The following is an 18785-nucleotide window of genomic DNA, read 5'->3' as shown; positions in this document are numbered from 1 at the left end:
ATGTATGTACACATGTTGATACATAAATATACATATACATATACACACGTGTGTGTATCTCATCCCGAATATTCTTACAATGACACTGACATTCCTTCCACTGAGACGATGGACTCTTATTTTCCCTCCCCTTGACCCGGGTGGCTTCCCACTGCTCCAAACAGAGGAACCCCAGTGGAAGTGATGCTGTGTGGCTCTTGAGTTTTGGTCACACAAAGGACTCAGGCTCTCACACAAGGCTACAAACACCTGCAGGCTTGACTGGAGAAGGGCCCTGGCACCTATATATATACCTCAGGACCTTGCTGTTGGCCAGAGACCTCAGTTCCTTGCCCCATGGGCCTCCCACGGGACCACTCACAACGTGGAAGCTTGCTTTCCTCACAAGGGCTCTGAGGCAGAGAGAGATGGAAGGAAGTCACAGTCGTCTTGTAACCTAATCTCAGAAGTGACCTCCCATTGCTTTGTCATTTTCTATTCGCTAGAAGCTGGTCACCAACTCCCGCCCACGTACAAAGGGAGCAAACAGGGCCCGAATGCCAAAAGGGAGATCCCCCTGGGGCCGTTTTAGAGGCTGGCTGCCACATCCTCCTTTGTGGATCTTTTGCTGTCGTGGGCACTGCAGGCACGCACACACTTAGGCACACGAGGCTGAGTGCCTTGAATGGGGTTGCACAGGGTTAGCATATTTCCAACTGAATATTCTGGCTGCGCTTGCTTGTCAGGAATTTCAGTTCCAGGACTGACAGGCTGAAAAGAACACAGAATCCCATTCAAGTATTTTAAACTCTGAATAACTTTTCCGAATTAACTTTGCATTTAGTTATAAGGGTCTGTGTTTATAGAGTCCTGAGCCCCACCGTTCTCTGCTCGTTTTGAGGCCATGAAGAACGCTGGTAGAATTTCTGAACTTGGTACCGCTCCTCCTCCCTGTCTGCACTTGAGAATGCTCTGCGGAGGTTTAAAAAGTCCAGTTGCCCAGCCCACACTCCAAGCCTATCACATCCAAATTGCTAGCGGTGGGCCCCAGGTGCTGAGACGGTCTCTCGAAAGCTCCCCAGATGACTCCAGTACGCAGTCACCCAGGGATCTTGGGAGAATATGGATTCTGATTCAGCAGGTCCGAAGTGGGACCACGTTTTTAACCAGCGTCCAGGTGACGCTGCTGGTCCACGGGCCACACTTTGAGCATCACCGGGTTAGGGCAGTGGTTCTCAAGCCTGGCTGCACATCGGCCTCGTGGAAGCCTGAAAAAGGCCGATGGCTGGCTCTGTCCCAGAAATGTTTAGTCGGGCTGGGCCGAGGTGCGAGCATCCCGCACCCCCCGAGTGAGACCAGTGTGCAGCAGGTTGCCTGCTGCCCTGACACTCCCGGGGTCTTCTTCCCGCTTCTCTGTCCCCAGCCCCCCCGCCCCCACTCCTAACCGATGTCCTCCCCACCCCCTTTCCTCACTGATGTTCTTCCTCGTGGAGAGGCTGCCTCCAATGTGGTTTCAGCCACAGGGAAGGCATCCAGGCTGCCAGACCTGTCTCTGGGTGTACCGGGTTCCGCCATCAGGGACTCCTCCCTGCGTGTGGAGCACCACTCTCGCCTTGGAGGTCTTTTAAAAATACAGCATTCATGAGAGTGGTAGCACATTAAATCTCTACTAAATCTCTACTAAATCTCTCCTGGACTTCCTTTTTTTTTTTTTTTTTTTTTTTTTTAAGTTTATGTATTTATTTTGAAAGGGAGGACAGGAGTGGGGGAGGGGCAGAGAGAGGAGGCCAGAGAGAGCATCCCAAGCAGGCTCTGCACTGTCAGCACAGAGCCGGATGTGGGACTCAAACTCATCAACTGTGAGATCATGACCTGAGCCGAAACCAAGAGTCAAATGCTTAACTGAGCCACCCAGGCACCCCTGGACTTCCTCCTCCTAAATGGCTTCTCTCCTTTGCAGTCTCCCAAAACACCCGCAACCAGAAGGCTCTTTCTTTCTTTCTTTCTTTCTTTCTTTCTTTCTTTTTCTTTCTTTTCTTTCTTTTCTTTCTTTCAGTTCATTTCTTTTGAGAGAGCAGGCACAGGAGGGGCAGAGAGAAGGGGCGAGAGAGAATCCCAAGCAGGCTCTGCAGTGTCAGCTCAGAGCCCGTTGCAGGGCTCACACTCCCGAACCACGAGATCATGACCTGAGCTAAAGGCAAGAGTGGGACACTCAACCAACTGAGCCACCCAGGTGCCCCCAGAAGGCTCTTTCTAAAATGCAAAATCACATTCTACCCTTGGGTACGCTCTCCCATCCTTCCCACTGCTTCCTCTAGGATCCCGTGCCTTTACCAGCTACGTTTCCGCTCCTGGATTCTCTGCAGTTCCAGAACCTTCCCAGCCCCCCCGGCCTGTGCTCCTGCTCCTCCCTCTGCAGTGCTCAGCTAGTCGGCCCCTCCTGACCCCGCAGTCAAGTGAGAGCACCCCAGGTGACAGTTCTGTGTTCCCCACGAATCTGACCCAGTACCTAGCTGTGCCCACAGCACCTGTGACATAACTACTCACAAAATAGGAAGGAAATAACCTGGGCTCTTGAATGGGTTGGGGGTGGAAGGGTAAGAAATGCCTAAAGGAAGAGAAGAAAAGGGGATGGGGCCCTCTGCCCTATATATACCTTAGGGTGTAGGGTCACAAGTTTATAGGATCATTCTATTCTGGGTCTTCAAGGTGCCAGTAGCCAGTAGCTGTGGCCGGGGCTCCAGGTGTCATTGAAGGATCACTACAAAGTGGAAGCGTGATTGAACAGGCTTTCTTGACCAAACACATCCTTTCCGTTTGGTAACTCTCAAAAGACCCTAGTGCTAATTCAAAAACAATGACTGAGTTTCATAAAGATTGGAAAGGGGTGCCTGGCTGGCTCAGTCAATGGAGCACACGACTTTTGATCTTAGGGATTGTCAGTTCCAGCTCCATGTTGGGCAGGCAGCCTACTTAAAAAAAGGTGGCGGGGAGGGGAGGTTGGTGGGGGGGGGGGGGGGGGAGGCGCCTGGGCGGCTCAACTGGTTAAGCTTCCAACTTGTGATTTCAGCTCAGGTCATGATCTCACGGTTCCTGAGTTCAAGCCCCCACACTGGGCTCTGTGCTGACAGGGCGGAGCCTGCTTGGGATTCTCTCTCTCTCCCTCTCACTCTGCCACGCCCCTGCTCCCTTACTTGCTCTCAAAAATAAACTGGAAAAAAACAAAAGGTTGGAAACCCTTTTCACTGGACACAAACATGCATGTATCCCACTGGGATGGGGACACCATTGAACCCCAACTTAGGAAGGCTATGTCTCTAAAAGGTGGTCTTCCCGTCAATTGGGAGTTAAATCCCAAAGGAAGATGAAGCCAACACGATTTCTACTGTGACCTTTCTCTCTCCCCTCCTCCTCTCCACTCCCCTTTTCCTCTTCATTCTGCTGGCTGCTTTTCAAAGTGTCTTGGTGTAACTTGACTAAATTGGAGCCCTAGCCCTGTTTTTACACACGACCACAGGTCCAGCTTTGGGAGCCCCCGCCTGGAACACACCCTCGTCCTTTCTAGGTCAGCTTGGTTTTGGCCTGTTTTTCTGCCCAAACCACCGAGATGGAGGAGAGTCTCTATCTTGCCCCCCCACCGGTGCCCTCAAGGCTGTGGGGTGATCCTTGTGAGCCTGCTGTCATGCAAGTGAGTGAGAGCAACATTAAAGATCCTCAAATAGGGGCGCCTGGGTGGCGCAGTAGGTTGAGCGTCCGACTTCAGCCAGGTCACGATCTCGCGGTCCGGGAGTTCGAGCCCCACGTCGGGCTCTGGGCTGATGGCTCGGAGCCTGGAGACTGCTTCCGATTCTGTGTCTCCCTCTCTCTCTGCCCCTCCCCCGTTCATGCTCTGTCTCTCTCTGTCCCAAAAATAAATTTAAAAAAAAGTTGAAGAAAGAAAAAAAATCCTCAAATACACAAAAAACAAGCCAGGCTTTTGACAACCACAATGTTTTGATTCTCATTAATAATAAACAACTTGTTGCAATAAAAAAAAAAAATGAATCAAAATGCATCCATGTCGGGGCACCTGGATGCAATTAAGTCTGACTTCGGCACAGGTCATGATTTCCCGATTTCCTGAGTTGGAGCCCTGCATCGGGCTCTCTGCTGTCAACGAGGAGCTGGCTTCGGCTTCTCTGTCCCCCCCCCGTCCCCGGCTTGCATGTGGCACGCGTCTGTGTGTGTCTCTCTCTCAAAAATGTTTATTATTTTTTTTAAGGAAACGTTTTTAAAAAATTCATTCACATATTCTAAACCAGAGGCCTCTTAAACTTGAACATGCATACGAAACACCTTTGAAAATGTACTTTAATTCTGTACTTCCTTTGGTGAAGAGGATGTTCAGGGACTTAGTGGGGAGAGACATGGCTTTAAAATACAAACATTTTCAAGGTTTTAGTACAAGGTAGGTGGGGGATGTGCTTCCTTATTGCAGAGAATAGTAAGGATTTATTTAATAGAACACCTGATGAAGTGAAAATAGCAGGGGGCATTTTCCCCAGCTGTCACGCATCCTTGTCATCTGTTGGGCTCTTGTCTTACCTGTGAGCTCCTTAGAAGGCAGTATAGTGCCTGACACACAGTAGGGGCTCAATAAATGTTTATTGAACTGAATTCCTTGTCTGATGGCTGCGTCAGTGAAGCAGATGTAAAAAGAAATTGCCCAGCTCTGAAAACTCCCTTTGGATTTTAGCCAAAACTCTATTTCAGCAAATACTATTAGGATTAAAGATACACTTATTCACAGGAAAAAATAAAATGGGAAGTCACTCTCTTTTTTTCTCATCATGTTAAAAAAAGATCTTTTGAAATCATCCTCTGCCATTTCTTATCCATCAGAATTACATTAACATGATATGTTGCTGTGAAAACGCTTCCCTTAAACACATCAAATGGATTAATGCTGGCACTTTATCAGGTACAATTTCTGTTTCCATAAAACATCTTTAGACACATAAAAACTACTTGAATGAGAAGGAGAAAATCCTTGCCTTCTCACATCATCCAGTCGGCTCTGTGGAAAAAGCTGACATTTCTAGAGGCCCGGCTTTGTTCCCTCCTGCGGGAGCTGTTGCTTTGTGAAGGGGCCAGCCTCTCCCTGGGAACCTGCCTTCTCCTTAAGCCTGTAACAGCCTGGGGAGCCCAGCTGGCTGACGACGGGCTGCAGCCAGCACAGACCAGGTGGAGGAGGGGACCTGGACGGCAAAGAAGGGCACAGGAGCTGAACGAGGTTGACTTCTTGCAAAGCGCATGGAAAGTCTTCCTCAGTCCTGTCCCTTGGGGAACAGTGGAGATATAGGACATAGACTTGGGGTCATCATGCTGGACATCTCAGAATGCAGCCCAGGACGTCTATGAAAGCCATTGTTGCCCGGAGCCTTCCCTCCCGCCCCTACCCCTCCCTTTCTTAATTTTTATCTTCTGAGGCACTAGGCTTGTGGTTCTCAACCTGTGGCCCCCTCATCCTCGACCAGCAGCATCACCTGGGAACTTGTTGGAAATGCTCATCCTTGGTCTAAGACCTACTGACTCTGCCCTCTGGGTATCAATAAGCCAGCCAGGGAATTCAGACGCATGTTCAAGTTTGAGAATCACTACATTTGGCAAGCCCTGGAAAGGAATCTTTCTCTTTTTCAGCTGGCAAGGATTCCCATCAGTTCTCCAAATTCCCTTCTAAGGTTCCCACCAGCTGAGGCCTAAACTCATCATTTGTTAGAATTCTGAAGGGTCTTCAAGAGGACGGAAAGAAAATAGCTTTTATTGAGTGCCTGCTATGTGCGGACACCGTCACAAACCTGTCAGGTGCCTTGTTTCTTTAATCTTCAAAGCAATCCTTTCGAGTTGATGTTACACCATTATAGGCTGAATCATGTCCCACCCAAATTCACATGCTGAAGTCCTAGCCCTCGGTACTTCGGAAGGTGACTGCATTTGGAGATAGGGTCTTTAGAGGAAAAACAAAAAACAAAACGATTAGTTAAAACAATTCCTTTAGGCTGGGCCCTACGCCAGTCTGATTGGTGTCATTATAAGAGGGGGAGATGACGACCCACAGACCTCAGAGATGTGTGCACACAGAGGAAAGACCACGTGAGGAGAAGGTCACCATGGATAGGCCTCAGAAGAAATCAAACCTGCCAATACCTTGATCTTGGACTTCCAGTCTCCAGACCATGAAAAATGAATTTCTGTTGTTTAAGCCACCCAGTCTCACCATGCAGTCTGTGGTATTTTGTTAGCCCAAGCAAACTACTAAAATGGGTAACAAAGCGTTTCTCCGGAGAACCCTGACTGATACAAGCATTAAGAACACAATCCGGACGATAAAGATGGCCGCACCTGTTACCCCTACGAGTAGGTACACCGCAGGAGCTCCTTTCATTTTTACAGCGTCCTCCTGTACGTCCCGTCCAAAGCCCCATTCTGCAGATGAGGCACTGACACAAGTGATTTGCCCAAGGTGGCCCAGCTGCTGAATGGCAGAGGCAGGTTCCGAAACCAAGCATTTAGACTCTCGGGTTTATGTGTTAACCACCACTCTCCACAGCCTCCCTGCTCCAGGCCCTGTGGGGAGCGTTTCAAGTTCATTGAAGCCTCACTGGAACGCATATTATCCCATTCTTTCGGGTGAGAAAACTGAGGCTTACTGACCATAAAGAGGAGTGCCTAGGGCCATACAGCTAGCCACTTGCAGAGAGGAATTTCAGCCTACGGCTTTGTTCCCTTCAGGGAACTCACTCCCATCAAGGAGGCTTTCTTTTTCCCCAGGCGTTTTTGTGTTTCCATTGGAGACCCCCCCTCCCCAAGCCTTTAAGACTCCAGAGAATGCACCTCTGATGGAGAATTTTAACAAGAAGCAGAATATGGCTCTCAGGAATAAAACAAGAACATTGATTACAATGTGTCTTGTGTCTTCTGTGTGCCCATCCTGCTAGAGCCGGGTTCTCTCCCACGATGTTACTTAGACACAAAACAAGCCACTAGCGCAATCTCTGCAGCGGTAGAGAGGGGCAGTTAATGATACAAAGGAGCTCAGCAACCAGGCAAATGCTGGCTTCCTGGCTCACTAGCTGGAAGACCTTGGACAAGTTGTACAGCCTCCATATGCCTCCGCTTTTTATCTGTAAGATGGTTGTGACAGTAACAGCTCCCAGGCTTGTCGTAAGGAGCAGCCAAGTTAATACAGGTAAAGCGCTTAGAGTCATGCCTGGCGTGTGGCAAAAGCTTTTGCAAGTGTTTCCTGGTATTGTTATAAAAAAGACTGAAGAAATGCCCTTAGTCCCTTATTGGACAAGTTCTCAGGAGTCTTCATGTCAGCCTTGGGTTGTCTAGGAGAACTGTTTGGTCACTAAGGATGAGCTTTATGAAAGTCTGTGTGAGTTCATTTCTAAGTACTGGGGGAGGGGAACTGTAGAGAAATGGGCTTCATGACCTACATGGTGTGTCCATGAGTATTTCTTGCCAAACCCAGCCTCGACAATTAGTAAATAGTGTTCTATCGAAATGAAGTCACAAATATCCCCATTTTTTCCCTGCTGCTTTCCTGCCAAGCCACTGTCCTCATGCTCAGTCTCAATAACAGTAGCAATAATAATAATAACGTATATTGCCCAATATGTGCTAAAACCCTAGGCCAAAACAACAGTGTGGAGGTACGTTTTGCGAGCATCGTGCGTGTGTTGGGTTGTGAGAGATGTTATGGACGTAACTGAGGAACAGATCCAGTCTCCCAGGAAAGGGGGACAAGAAGAGAAACTTCAGGGAAATATTTGGACACGCACCAAGACCTAAGTCCAAGGGTATTCATTATCATGGGAGCACTGTCGGCGACCTAAATGCCCAGCAATCTGGGAGTAAATAAAATCACGGTACATCCATACAGTGGAATGAGATGCAGTCAGAGAAAAGAACAGGATGGATGCGATCATGCTGACATGGAACTGAGATAAATGATACATAAGAAAGCAAGGCACGCTTTAAAGGGGTGAATTGTATGGTACGTGAAATACCTCAAGAGAGGTGTTGTACATTTTTTTTAAAAAGGCGTAGGAGCACATTGTGTGTTACCATTTGTCTTTTTTTTTTTTTTTCAACGTTTATTTATTTTTGGGACAGAGAGAGACAGCGCATGAACGGGCGAGGGGCAGAGAGAGAGGGAGACACAGAATCGGAAACAGGCTCCAGGCTCTGAGCCATCAGCCCAGAGCCCGACGCGGGGCTCGAACTCACGGACCGCGAGATCGCGACCTGGCTGAAGTCGGACGCTTAACCGACTGCGCCACCCAGGCGCCCCGAAACAAGTATTTTTTGAATGATACCGTGTGCCAGGCACTGTTCCAAGATATCAGTCTTCATTCTACACTCACGAGACACATACTGTTATTCCCATTTCACAGAGGGGTTAAGGACCTTCCCCAAGCTCTCACAGGAAGGGGGTTTGACCAGGGAAGTCTGCTCTGCTGAGCTTCACTAGCCCCCTTCCCCAGCTTCCTTGGATTTCTGAAAGCTTAGAATTTGAGATTTCCCAGGGGAGCCCTGCAGGAGCTTTGTCAAGATCAAACAGGCTGAAGTATTTTAAAACGTAAAAACAGCTCACAAATAATTCTAAAGCCCCGGGCAAAAAGGTGACCCATCTGCCCGAAACGGGGTTTGCTCAGGAGATGGCGCTCCTGGCTCCAAGAGGTCATCCTCACAGGCTGGGTCTCCCCAGAGCCCCAGGAACTTTGGGGGGGGGGGGCTGACTCTTCAGAGGAATCTTGTCAGGCCCACAAAGAAGTTTGCTTGAAAATTGATTGCAGTGATGTGCAGCTAGCCCGGGCTTTCCCCAGGGCTATAAACGGGTGTTTAATTACAAAGCAGGTGGAAAAACTTCAGAATAAGGGGTCAGGCATTCCACTGTTTGTTTAACTTCTTTACATGAGAACCATGAGATTACACCTCAGATTGGCTGCTCGTCGCGCAATTTACATTTCCTCTGCTAGAGCTCAGTTGCCACAAGGTTGAGAAAGAAGGGACCAGTTTGCTTTTTTTTTTTTCTTTCTCTTGAAAAAGAGGAAATACCATGGGCCAGAGCTGGCAGTAATTCTGAGAAAGTACAGTTTATCACTCAGTGGTAATGTTTAGAAATTTCTGAAGGAAAAGTATGTACTGAGCTGGGATTATGGAGTTTTAGGGTAATTTTTAGAACAGACGTTCACGTAGGACTTACTATATGTCAAGCGCTTTATATAGAAGTTAGGTCACGGGGAGGCTGGGCGGCTCAGTCGGTTAAGCGTCCCACTCTTGGTTTCGATTCAAGTCATGATCTTGAGGTGTGTGAGTTCGAGCCCTGCATCGGGCCCTGCACTACCAGCACGGAGTTTGCTTGGGATCTCTCTCACCCTCTCTGCCTCAACCCCACTCGCTCGCTCTGTCTCTCTCAAATGAACTTTAAACAATTTTGTACTAAAAATATAAGTTATGTCATTTGATCCTCATACTTGTAGGGAAGTGTTAAGGAAATTGCTGCCTTCTTCAGATAAACCGCCTGGGAGTTCTCAGGTTGATTCAGGACAGAGGGGGCACTGCCGTCAGGATTCCTGGCTCATTAGCTATTGTCACCGGTGTCCTAGTATCTTCAGAGGTAGGGGTTCCTCTAACCCTCAACCTTTATTACCCCGTGGCACTGCGGAGACACAGTAGGAATGTTTAAAAAGAATGACGAAGGCCTTGGGGATGACCAAAGGAAAACAAACAGAATAACATGAACAGAGAAAACGTGGCTCATAGGGTGCAGTCTATTTCCTGGAGCTCTTCAGTCCCCTCCCTCCACGGAAGATGCCAGGAAAAGTGATCCCCGTTATATTCCCTTCTGTTTCCCTCTTGGGTGTCCATCTATTCATTCGTGCATTCATTTATTCAGTAGAGAGTTATTAAAGAGCTAAAATGTGCCGGGCACCGAAAATACAGCCTTGAATAACTCAAGGAAGCTCCTGCTCTCCTCGAGCTTTCACTCTGGTGGGGGGATAAGGGTATAAATGTATACATAAAATAATTTCTCATGGTGATAGGTGGTACAGAAAATACGGTAAATAAGGAATCCCCGAAAAGGCTTTATTAGCCACTTAAAGCAATGTCCTCATAAGTATATATAATTATACCCATTTTATACATGAGGAAATCGACGTGTAGGCTAAATGACTTGGCCAAAGTCACAGCGGTAAGGCTGGATTCATGGGCTCTCTCTAGAGCCTACTTTTTCTCACTACATCCTCCTGTAGAGATTGTCTCGTCAAGGGTGCATTTGGACTCCTCCAGCTCTGTGGAACACATAGGCTAGATTAGCATATGGTATCTGGTTCATCTATTGTCTTAGTCTATAACCAAATATCACAGACTGGTATTCACAAATATTCTATGACATTCTGCTCCAAGTCACGTTCTTTTGGCACGTGAAATACATTCATTCCGTCCAAATGGCCCCAAAAGCCTTAACTTGTTCCAGTATCAACTCCAAAGTCCAAGTCCAAAGTCTCAGCTAAATATCATCTCAACCAGATTCAGCCTTAACTCCCAATTTGTCCTGAGGCAATTCCTCTCCAGCTGTGCACCTATGAAATCAAACAAGTTATGTGCTTCCAAAATACAACGGTGGGCAGATACAGGAGAGACATCCCCGTTCCAAAGGGAGAAATAGGAAAGAAGAAAGGAATGACAGGTTCTGAACAAGTCCAAAAACCAATGAAGCAAACAGCATTAAATCCTAAGGCATGAGAGTAATCTTCTGTGGCTTGATGCTCTGCCCTCCATGCCCACTGGGGCAGAAGTCTCCCCTTCTGGACCTACTAGGGTAAAGCCCCCCTCCCTGCATCTTTTTCAGGAGGACTTGGCCCCCATGACTTAACCTAATGGCCCCTCCCCCAGCTCTGTGCCTGGGCATCCTTTGAAATCTGGGTGTCAGTAGCCATGCCCCCACAGCTCATGCATTCTGCAGAAAGTGCCATAGAGACACTGACAGAGTTTGCGGGTTCCTTCTGGAGGGGTGACCACAGTGCCCTAGGTCCACAGGAGCCACGCTCGGGGCAGCTCAGAAACACTAGCACCCCGCCCCCCCATACCCCCACCTAATTGTGGGAAGCAGAGCTGGTGATCTGAAGCAGCCCCAGCAGCAAGACGGAGGTAACGTGAACAGCAGAAGCCGCTCTGGTGACCTGTGAGTTCCCTCAGGTGGTGGTTCTTCCACGACTCGGATAATAGCTCTAGGCTTCTGTTGAGGTGGCTGATTCATAGTCTCCTTATCAGCTGTGGTTAGGCCACATCCGCAGTGTTCTCTGCCCATCACCCTGCGTCATTTTTTAAAAAATTAATAGGCTGAGAATTTTCCAAATCTTTAACTTCTGCTTCCTCTTTGGTGAACGAGCCCATCTTCAAGTCATTTCTCTCTTCTCGAATTTAATTATAAGCAGTCAGGGGAACGCAGACCTTTCCTTCAACATTGTGCTTAGAAATAGCTTCAGCTGAATATCCAAGTCACCACATGCAGATTCTAATTTCCAGAAAACACTAGAACCTGAGCACAAATCAGCCAAATTCTTTGCCACTTGATAACAAGAATGGCCTTTCCTCCACTGTTCGGTAACATGTTCCTCATCAGAGACCTCACTGGGATGACCTTTAGCCTGCATATTTCTGTGACATTCTGTTCAAGATCACTCAAGTATTCTCTAGCAAGATTGAGGCTTCCTCTCTGGCTCTCTTTTTCTTTCTGAGCTGTCACTAGAATTGCCTTTCAAGCTTCATTCACAGCAGTGTAGGCTTTCTCTAGCACAAGCCTCCAATCTCCTCCAGCCTCTGCCCAATACCCAGTTCCAAAGCCACCTTCACATTCGAGGGGAACCCCACTTCTCAATACAAATCTCTGTCTGTGTGTTTGGGCCGCTATAACACAATACCGTAGACTAAGTGACTTAGAAACAGCAGAAATGTATTTCCCCCAGCCCTGGAGGCTGGGATGTCCAAGATCAAGGTCATGACAGACTCATTATTGTTTGGTGAGCGCCATTCCTGGCTCATTGAGGTCGCCCTCCCATGTGTCCTCACGTCACAGGAGGGGTGAGGGAACTCTCCGGGGCCTCTTCTGTAAGGTCACTAATCACCTCCCAGAGGCCCCACTTCCTAATACCATCACACTTGAGATTTGGTTTCAACATATAAATTTGGAGGAGGCACAAATACTCAATCCGTAGCACCTCGGCACAGTGAGATAAAGTCTCTTGATGGTGGCAACACCTGCTGGAAGCGGGTGCTATCCAAACACGGAAAAGACTGGCAGCGAGACTGAAAAAGACCCACAGACACAGTAACACAGCTCAATCCAGAGCCTTACCCACAGTCCAGGTTCGGTCAAAGTGGTCATGTTGGTATGTTCCCTACCGACAGCATCCACCTCGTCCCTCCTGCCTCCTAATGACAAAATAACACATTGTGCTTTCTGGTTCTTACCCTGAGCCCATCACTGGCACCTACAGTGACGTCCAAGGGCAGAAACCCAACCCAGCCTGACATGCCAGATGCTCTCTCCTAGGAATCTGAAATGTGAGTGGTGGTGTCCAAATTTCTATAGTGGCTGGAATTGTGGGAGGACTGAGAAGTCCTATAGGGCAGGGGGCGGGGTATCCATCGTTCTTGTCCTTGCAGAGGCTGGGTGGGGGGGGGGGGGTGGGCAGTGTTGTTTTTTTTTTTTGAATCATACAAGCTACTCCTCTTTTTATAGTTTAATCAAGGCGGAGAGGTTTTCTGTTGCTTGCAACCAAAAGAGTGCTGAATAATATATAAAGCTATATTCTAGTGGCCCAGCAAGCAGAGAAATCAACATATAATTACGGAATGCGATAAAGTGCCAAAAAGGGAAGAGCAGAAGCTGGGGGAGACTGACACTGGAGACCAACTTTAGCCTCGGGGGTCAGAGACAGGAGCTTTTGGGAAATTGTATTTAAGTTGGAACCTTAAGGATGGACTCAGCCATATGAAGAGTGGAGGAAAGACTATTTCAGGCAGAAGGAAAACTTGTGGAAATGCCCGAGAGCAGGGAAGAGCTTAGCACATTCCAGAGACGTAAAGGAAACTAGGGAGGCTGGCGCAAGTGGAGAGAGATGCGCTTTATTCTCTGAGTTAAGTCCAGTGCAGTTTTCTTCTTCTTGGTTAGAGTGGTGAATGTAGTTTCTCCCTCTTGAAAATGGGCAAAATACGTGGTAACATTTAGCTCTACCATTGTGTGTGTGTGTGTGTGTGTGTGTGTGTGTGTGTGCGCGCGCGCACGTGCCACAAAGGGGATTCCATTTGGAATTGGCAAGTTTATTCTCTGTTTCACATGATTTTAGCACCTGCTTACAGGATCTGCTAGGCTAAGAACTTGATTCCTTCAGGATTAACTTGGATAGATCAGATCGTAGAAAGTGTACCCTGGGCTTTGGTAGATCCTTTTTTTTGTTTGTTTTTTAAAGATTTATTTCTTTTGAGAGAGAGAGAGAGAGCAGGGGAGGGGCAGAGAAAGAGGAAGAGAGAGAGAGAATCCCAAGCAGGCTCCATGCTGTCAGCACCGAGACCAGTGTGGCGCTTGAACCCACGAAGCATGAGATCATGACCTGAGCCGAAATCAAGAGCTCATTGCTCAACTGACTGAGCCACCCAGGAGCCCCTAGGCTTTGGTGCGTGTGCTTTCTCTCACTCTCTCTCTCTCTCAGAATAAATAAATAAACTAAAATTAAAAAAAAAAACAAAAAATCTTTCCTTACGGCTGGCTGCAGGAGTAGGTCTCCATTTTCCCTTGCTGTCACATGGGAACCACTCTCAGCTGCACGAGCCCACCCTCTCTGGCCAGGGCTCACGTCGTGGATGTTTGCTTTCTTCCAGGCCAGCAGAGTCCATCTCGATGATGTACTCTTCTGCTGCCAGTTGGAGAAGACACTCTGCAGTCACAGGGATCATGTGACTAGGTTAGAGCCGCAGGGACAATCTGTTCTAAAACCAATTGATTAGTGGCCTTAACTACAGCTGCAAAATCTCTATGCCCTTTGAAGTAACGGCCACAGGAGAAACACCAGGGAGTGGAGATCATGGCCATCTTAGAGTGCTGCCTGCCACAAGATATCATTGCTGTTCGCCAGCTCACAGACTCTTTGTACAATGACAGAAGGTTCTGGCCTCCTTGAGTATGCAGTTAAAAAATAATTTCCTTCTGTCTCCTCCAGCCCATCCAAGATGCCAAAAGGAAAGAAGGCTAAGGGGAAGAAGGTGGCCCTGGCCCCTGCTCTCGTGAAGCAGTAGGAGGCCGGGGCGCCTGGGTGGCGCAGTCGGTTAAGCGTCCGACTTCGGCCCAGGCCGTGATCTCACGGTCTGTGAGTTCGAGCCCCGCGTCGGGCTCTGTGCTGACAGCTCAGAGCCTGGAGCCCGTTTCCGATTCTGTGTCTCCCTCTCTCTCTGCCCCTCCCCTGTTCATGCTCTGTCTCTGTCTCAAAAATAAATAAACGTTTAAAAAAAAAATTAAAAAAAAAAAAAAGTAGGAGGCCAAGGAAGTGTCAATCCGCTGTTTGAGAAAAGACCCAAGAACTTGGCATCAGATCAGACATCCAGATCCAATAGGACGTCACCTGCTTTGTCAAATGGCCCCGCTGTATCCAGCTGCAGCAGCAAAGAGCCATTCTTTATAAGTGTCTAAAAGTGCCTCCCGCTATTAACCAGTCCACCTGGCCTTGGATCGCCAACAGCTACTCAACTGCTTATGCTGGCCCACAAATACAGACCAGAGTCGAAGCGAGAGAAGAAGCCGAGATCGTTGGTCCCAGGCTGAGGAGAAAGATGCCAGCAAAGGGGATGTCCCCACGAAGAGGCCGCCTGTCCTTCCAGCTGGGGTTAATACTGTCACCACCTTAGTGGAAAACAAGAAGGCTCAGCTGGGCGTGTTTGCACGTGCTGTGGATCCCACTGAGCCAGCTGTCTTCCCGGCTGCCCTGTGTCGGAACATGGGGTTCCCTCCTGCATCATCAAGGGGAAGGCCAGGCTGGGGCTTCTGGTCCACAGAAAGACCTGCACCACTGTCACCTTAACTTGGGAGACAAAGGGGCTCTGGCTGAGCTGGTGGAAGCCATCAGAACCAATGACAATGACAGATATGATGAGATCCGCCATCACTGGGGAGGCAGTGTCCTGGGTCCAAAGGCAAAGGCTAAAAAACTGGCCACCAAACTGGGCTAAGTGTATGCTGTTGAATTTTCTGTACATAAAAGTACCAAAACATTCTCTTTCTAGTAGTAATAACAATACTAACAATGATAATGATGGATGAGACCCTTCCGCTTTTGAGTGTTCTTTTTGAAGTGTAAAAACAGAATTAGCTACAGGTCTCACCTGCCCTTCTTTTCCCCTTTGATACTTTCCTATCTAAAATAATAATAGTAATAATAATAATAATAATAAGGGATGGGACCCTTCTGCTTTTTTTTTTTTAATGTTTATTTTTGAGAGAGACAGTGCGAGCAGGGGAGGGGCAGAGAAAGAGGGAGACGCAGAATCTGAAGCAGTCTCCAGGCTCTGAGCTGTCAGCACAGAGCCCAACGCGGGGCTCGAACTCATAGACCATGAGATCATGACCTGAGCCGAAGTCAGACACTTGACCGACTGAGCCACCCGGGCACCCAGATCCTTCTGCCTTTGAGTGTTCTTTTTGAAATGCAAAAAGAGTTAGCTATAGGTCTCTCTTGCCTCTTTTTTTTTCCCTTTGATATTTGACTATCTAAAAGAGTTATTAGTAGTAGTAGTAGTAGTAGTAGTAGTAGTAGGTGTCAGTAGAGTCACATTTCCTACTCAGACTTTATGGAAGTTCCTTGCCTCACCTGGTGGCGACAAATGTTTCTTAGCTCCTGGTTGTATTACTCTGGTCTCTGCCTTTGTTTTCTTTGTTATCTCTTCATCTGTGTGTGGGTCTGGGTCAGAACTTCTGTCTCACTGTTGGAAGGACACACATGCTTGCATTTAGAGCCCTCCTAGATAATCCAAGGTAGATTCCTCCTCCTTAACTTAATCACATCTTTTGCTGTATAAGATAATTTTCACAGGTCTGGGGATTCGCTTGTGGACAAATCTTTGTGAGACCGCTTTTCAACCAATCACACCTTCTGTCTCCATTCCCATGACCTGGGTACCAAGTATCCAATTGTCAGATGACAGGTGTTTCTGACATCTTCACCCACTGCTCACACTGGGATGTTAAAGGTGATTTGTTTCAGACTTTGCCATGAACAAAATAAAACATTTAGTACCAGATGTGAGGTGTATGCTCATGGCTACAACTACCTCATCTCGCTGGCAGTTCTGAAGACCACTGAGCTCAGGTTCTAGGTTCTCTGCCTCTAGAGGCTTCGTGAAACCTCCATCACCTCTATGGCAGGTTTATACCTGGACAGCAAACCAGGTGGACCATGCAAGGTCTTCACGAGGAGCCTACGTCCCACAGGGAGACTGGGGGATGGGATGCTTCTGCTTTTGAGCCTTCTTTTTGAAATGCAAAACCAGAGTTAGCTATAAGGTGTCTCCTGCCCCTCCTTTTTTTTTTTTTTTCCTTTGATACTTTCCTATGTAAAGTATCCATTGTGGTTTATGTTTCTTCTGTTTTCAAATTTTTATTTAAATTCTATTTACATTCATAGAATATATTGTGTTTTAATTTAAAAGCTCTTTCTTAAGAATAAAAAAGCCCTGGGGCACCTGGGTGGCTCCGTTGGTTGATCAGTTGATCTTGATCGGTTGATAAGTTGAGCCTGGGACTTTGGCTGCAGTCGTGACCTCCTGGCTCATTAGTTGGAGCCCTACATCGGGCTCACTGCTGTCAGTCTTTCAGCTCAGAGCCAGCTTCAGACCCTCTGTCCCCTTCTCTCTGCCCCTCCCCGACTTGTGCTCTCCTAAAAATAAATACATTTTGAAAAAGAATAAAAAAGCCCTAAAATTCAAATGATGCATACAGATCACTTTTCAATTCATCTTACAATATGTGAGTTGTAAGCGCTCCTAAAATGTGATGATTCCTGGTTAAATTTGGGATCTGATTATCTTTACCTACAGCTAGAAAATTTCTGTATAAAGAACTGTTGGAATAATGAGAGAAATGAACCCACATTGATTAATCATCGTGCTCTGTAAAAGCAACAGACTCTCTTTATAAGAGGGATCACTGCAAGGAATTCTGGAAAGGATGCAGGTATTGTGTGAAATAAGGACAGGGTGGTCTTGAGAAAGAATGTTCTCCGTCAGTAGCAACTGCCTGTCCGTTCACCTGACATGGGATCATTTTCAAAGCTCAAGACATACTTATTTTTATTACAGACTTGAAAATGCTGTTTGAGAAACATACAAAAAGAGTGTATATAATGTATATTGTGCAGCTTAAGATTAATAATAAAATGAACGTAAAGCCTTCTTTTCAAAGAAAGTAGCAGTGCGCGTAGAAAGGCTGAGTATCGCCAGGGTATGAAGTATTTGACATTCTATTGTGGAAATGCCAACACACAAATTACCCTTGTTCGTTTTTTATTGCCGTAGTTCTATATTTCCCCATATAATGCTGTGCAAACATTTTATCAGAAACGGTGGAGGAGAGAAAACCCATTGTTAACCACCGCCAATAAAGTAATTTGGCTGCTGATATTACAGCCTGTGCAGTTGGATGGTTATGTTGTTTTCTACATTCGACAAGGGGCAAGAATAACATATCGAGGGTGGTTATAAAGAAGCAAAGTGGAAGTTAAAGAGGCAATGTGCCATAATATTTTCACCTCCCTGGCTTCTTCCATTTGAAGCCCATTATGAAAATATTACAGCGGCACAGCCCACGGCTGATCGGCGACTCGAACGCGGTCCGCGAAGCTCCGGGATCCCGCGGCGCTGGAGTGGGCCGGTCACACAGGGAGGCCGCAGACAGGGTTTGGCCCAAGTGCAAATCAGATCCTGAAGCCTCGCTGCTTGCAACCTGACGCAGTGTGGGGGAATAAGAGAGCGGGACTAGCTGGCCGTGAAGCCCCACTCTCTGCCCCACGGGGCTCTGTGAACGTGGGAGCATCCTCACCCCTCCTCGGGCCTCGGTGTTTTCACTTGCGGCAAGAGGGGAATAACGAGAGGAGCCTACCTTTGTTGTGAGGATAAAATGAGTTAGATTACGTAAAGCCCCTGAGAGTATCTGGGCCCCAGAGATGCCAGGTCGCTGGATGAATATTGTTGCAGGATCCTAGCTCCTTACCGCGGCCTGAGGGACATACCCGCCTGGCCTGAGTGGGCCTCCTGACTTTATTTCCTGCTCTGCTCCCCTGCTCACTGCACTCCTCCTCCTCTTCCTCAGATGCGTGTGCCCACTTTGTCCCTGTTCCCTCAATCTGCAACATACCTCCCTGGCTCCTGGGGCCTGGGTTCAGAGTGGCCCCCTCCACCCTGCTGTCCGCAGAAGCCTCCTCCCAGCCCCCAGCCCCCACCTAATTGGTATCACATCAGCCTGGTTATTTCCTTCACTCCATTTATCACTATTTGAACTTGAGGTGTTTATTTGTGTACTTGTGAATGGTCCGTCCCCCTGCGTGGGTGACCAATGTGTCCCAATCTGATCAGGCCCTTCCCGATTTTAGCTCTGAAAGCCCCATACCCTGGGAAGCCCTGTGAGGGCAGGGACTCTGCCCTGCACCTCCGTCTCTGGGCCCTACACTGTGCCTGGCACGTGGCAGGCCCTCGGTACCTATTTGTGGCGT

General features: G+C 47.8%; 1 pseudogene; it reads left to right on the top strand.

Annotated features, from left to right (window-relative positions):
- Positions 1 to 1426: 1426 nt before the first annotated feature.
- Positions 1427 to 15252, top strand: LOC125174411 (60S ribosomal protein L7a-like; annotated as a pseudogene).
- The last annotated feature ends 3533 nt before the right edge of the window (positions 15253 to 18785 follow it).

The sequence above is a fragment of the Prionailurus viverrinus genome, chromosome C2 (genome assembly GCF_022837055.1).
Source record: "Prionailurus viverrinus isolate Anna chromosome C2, UM_Priviv_1.0, whole genome shotgun sequence".
NCBI lineage: Eukaryota > Metazoa > Chordata > Mammalia > Carnivora > Felidae > Prionailurus > Prionailurus viverrinus.
The sequence above is the reverse complement of the archived record's forward strand: the minus strand, read 5'-3'. Positions and strand labels throughout refer to the sequence as shown.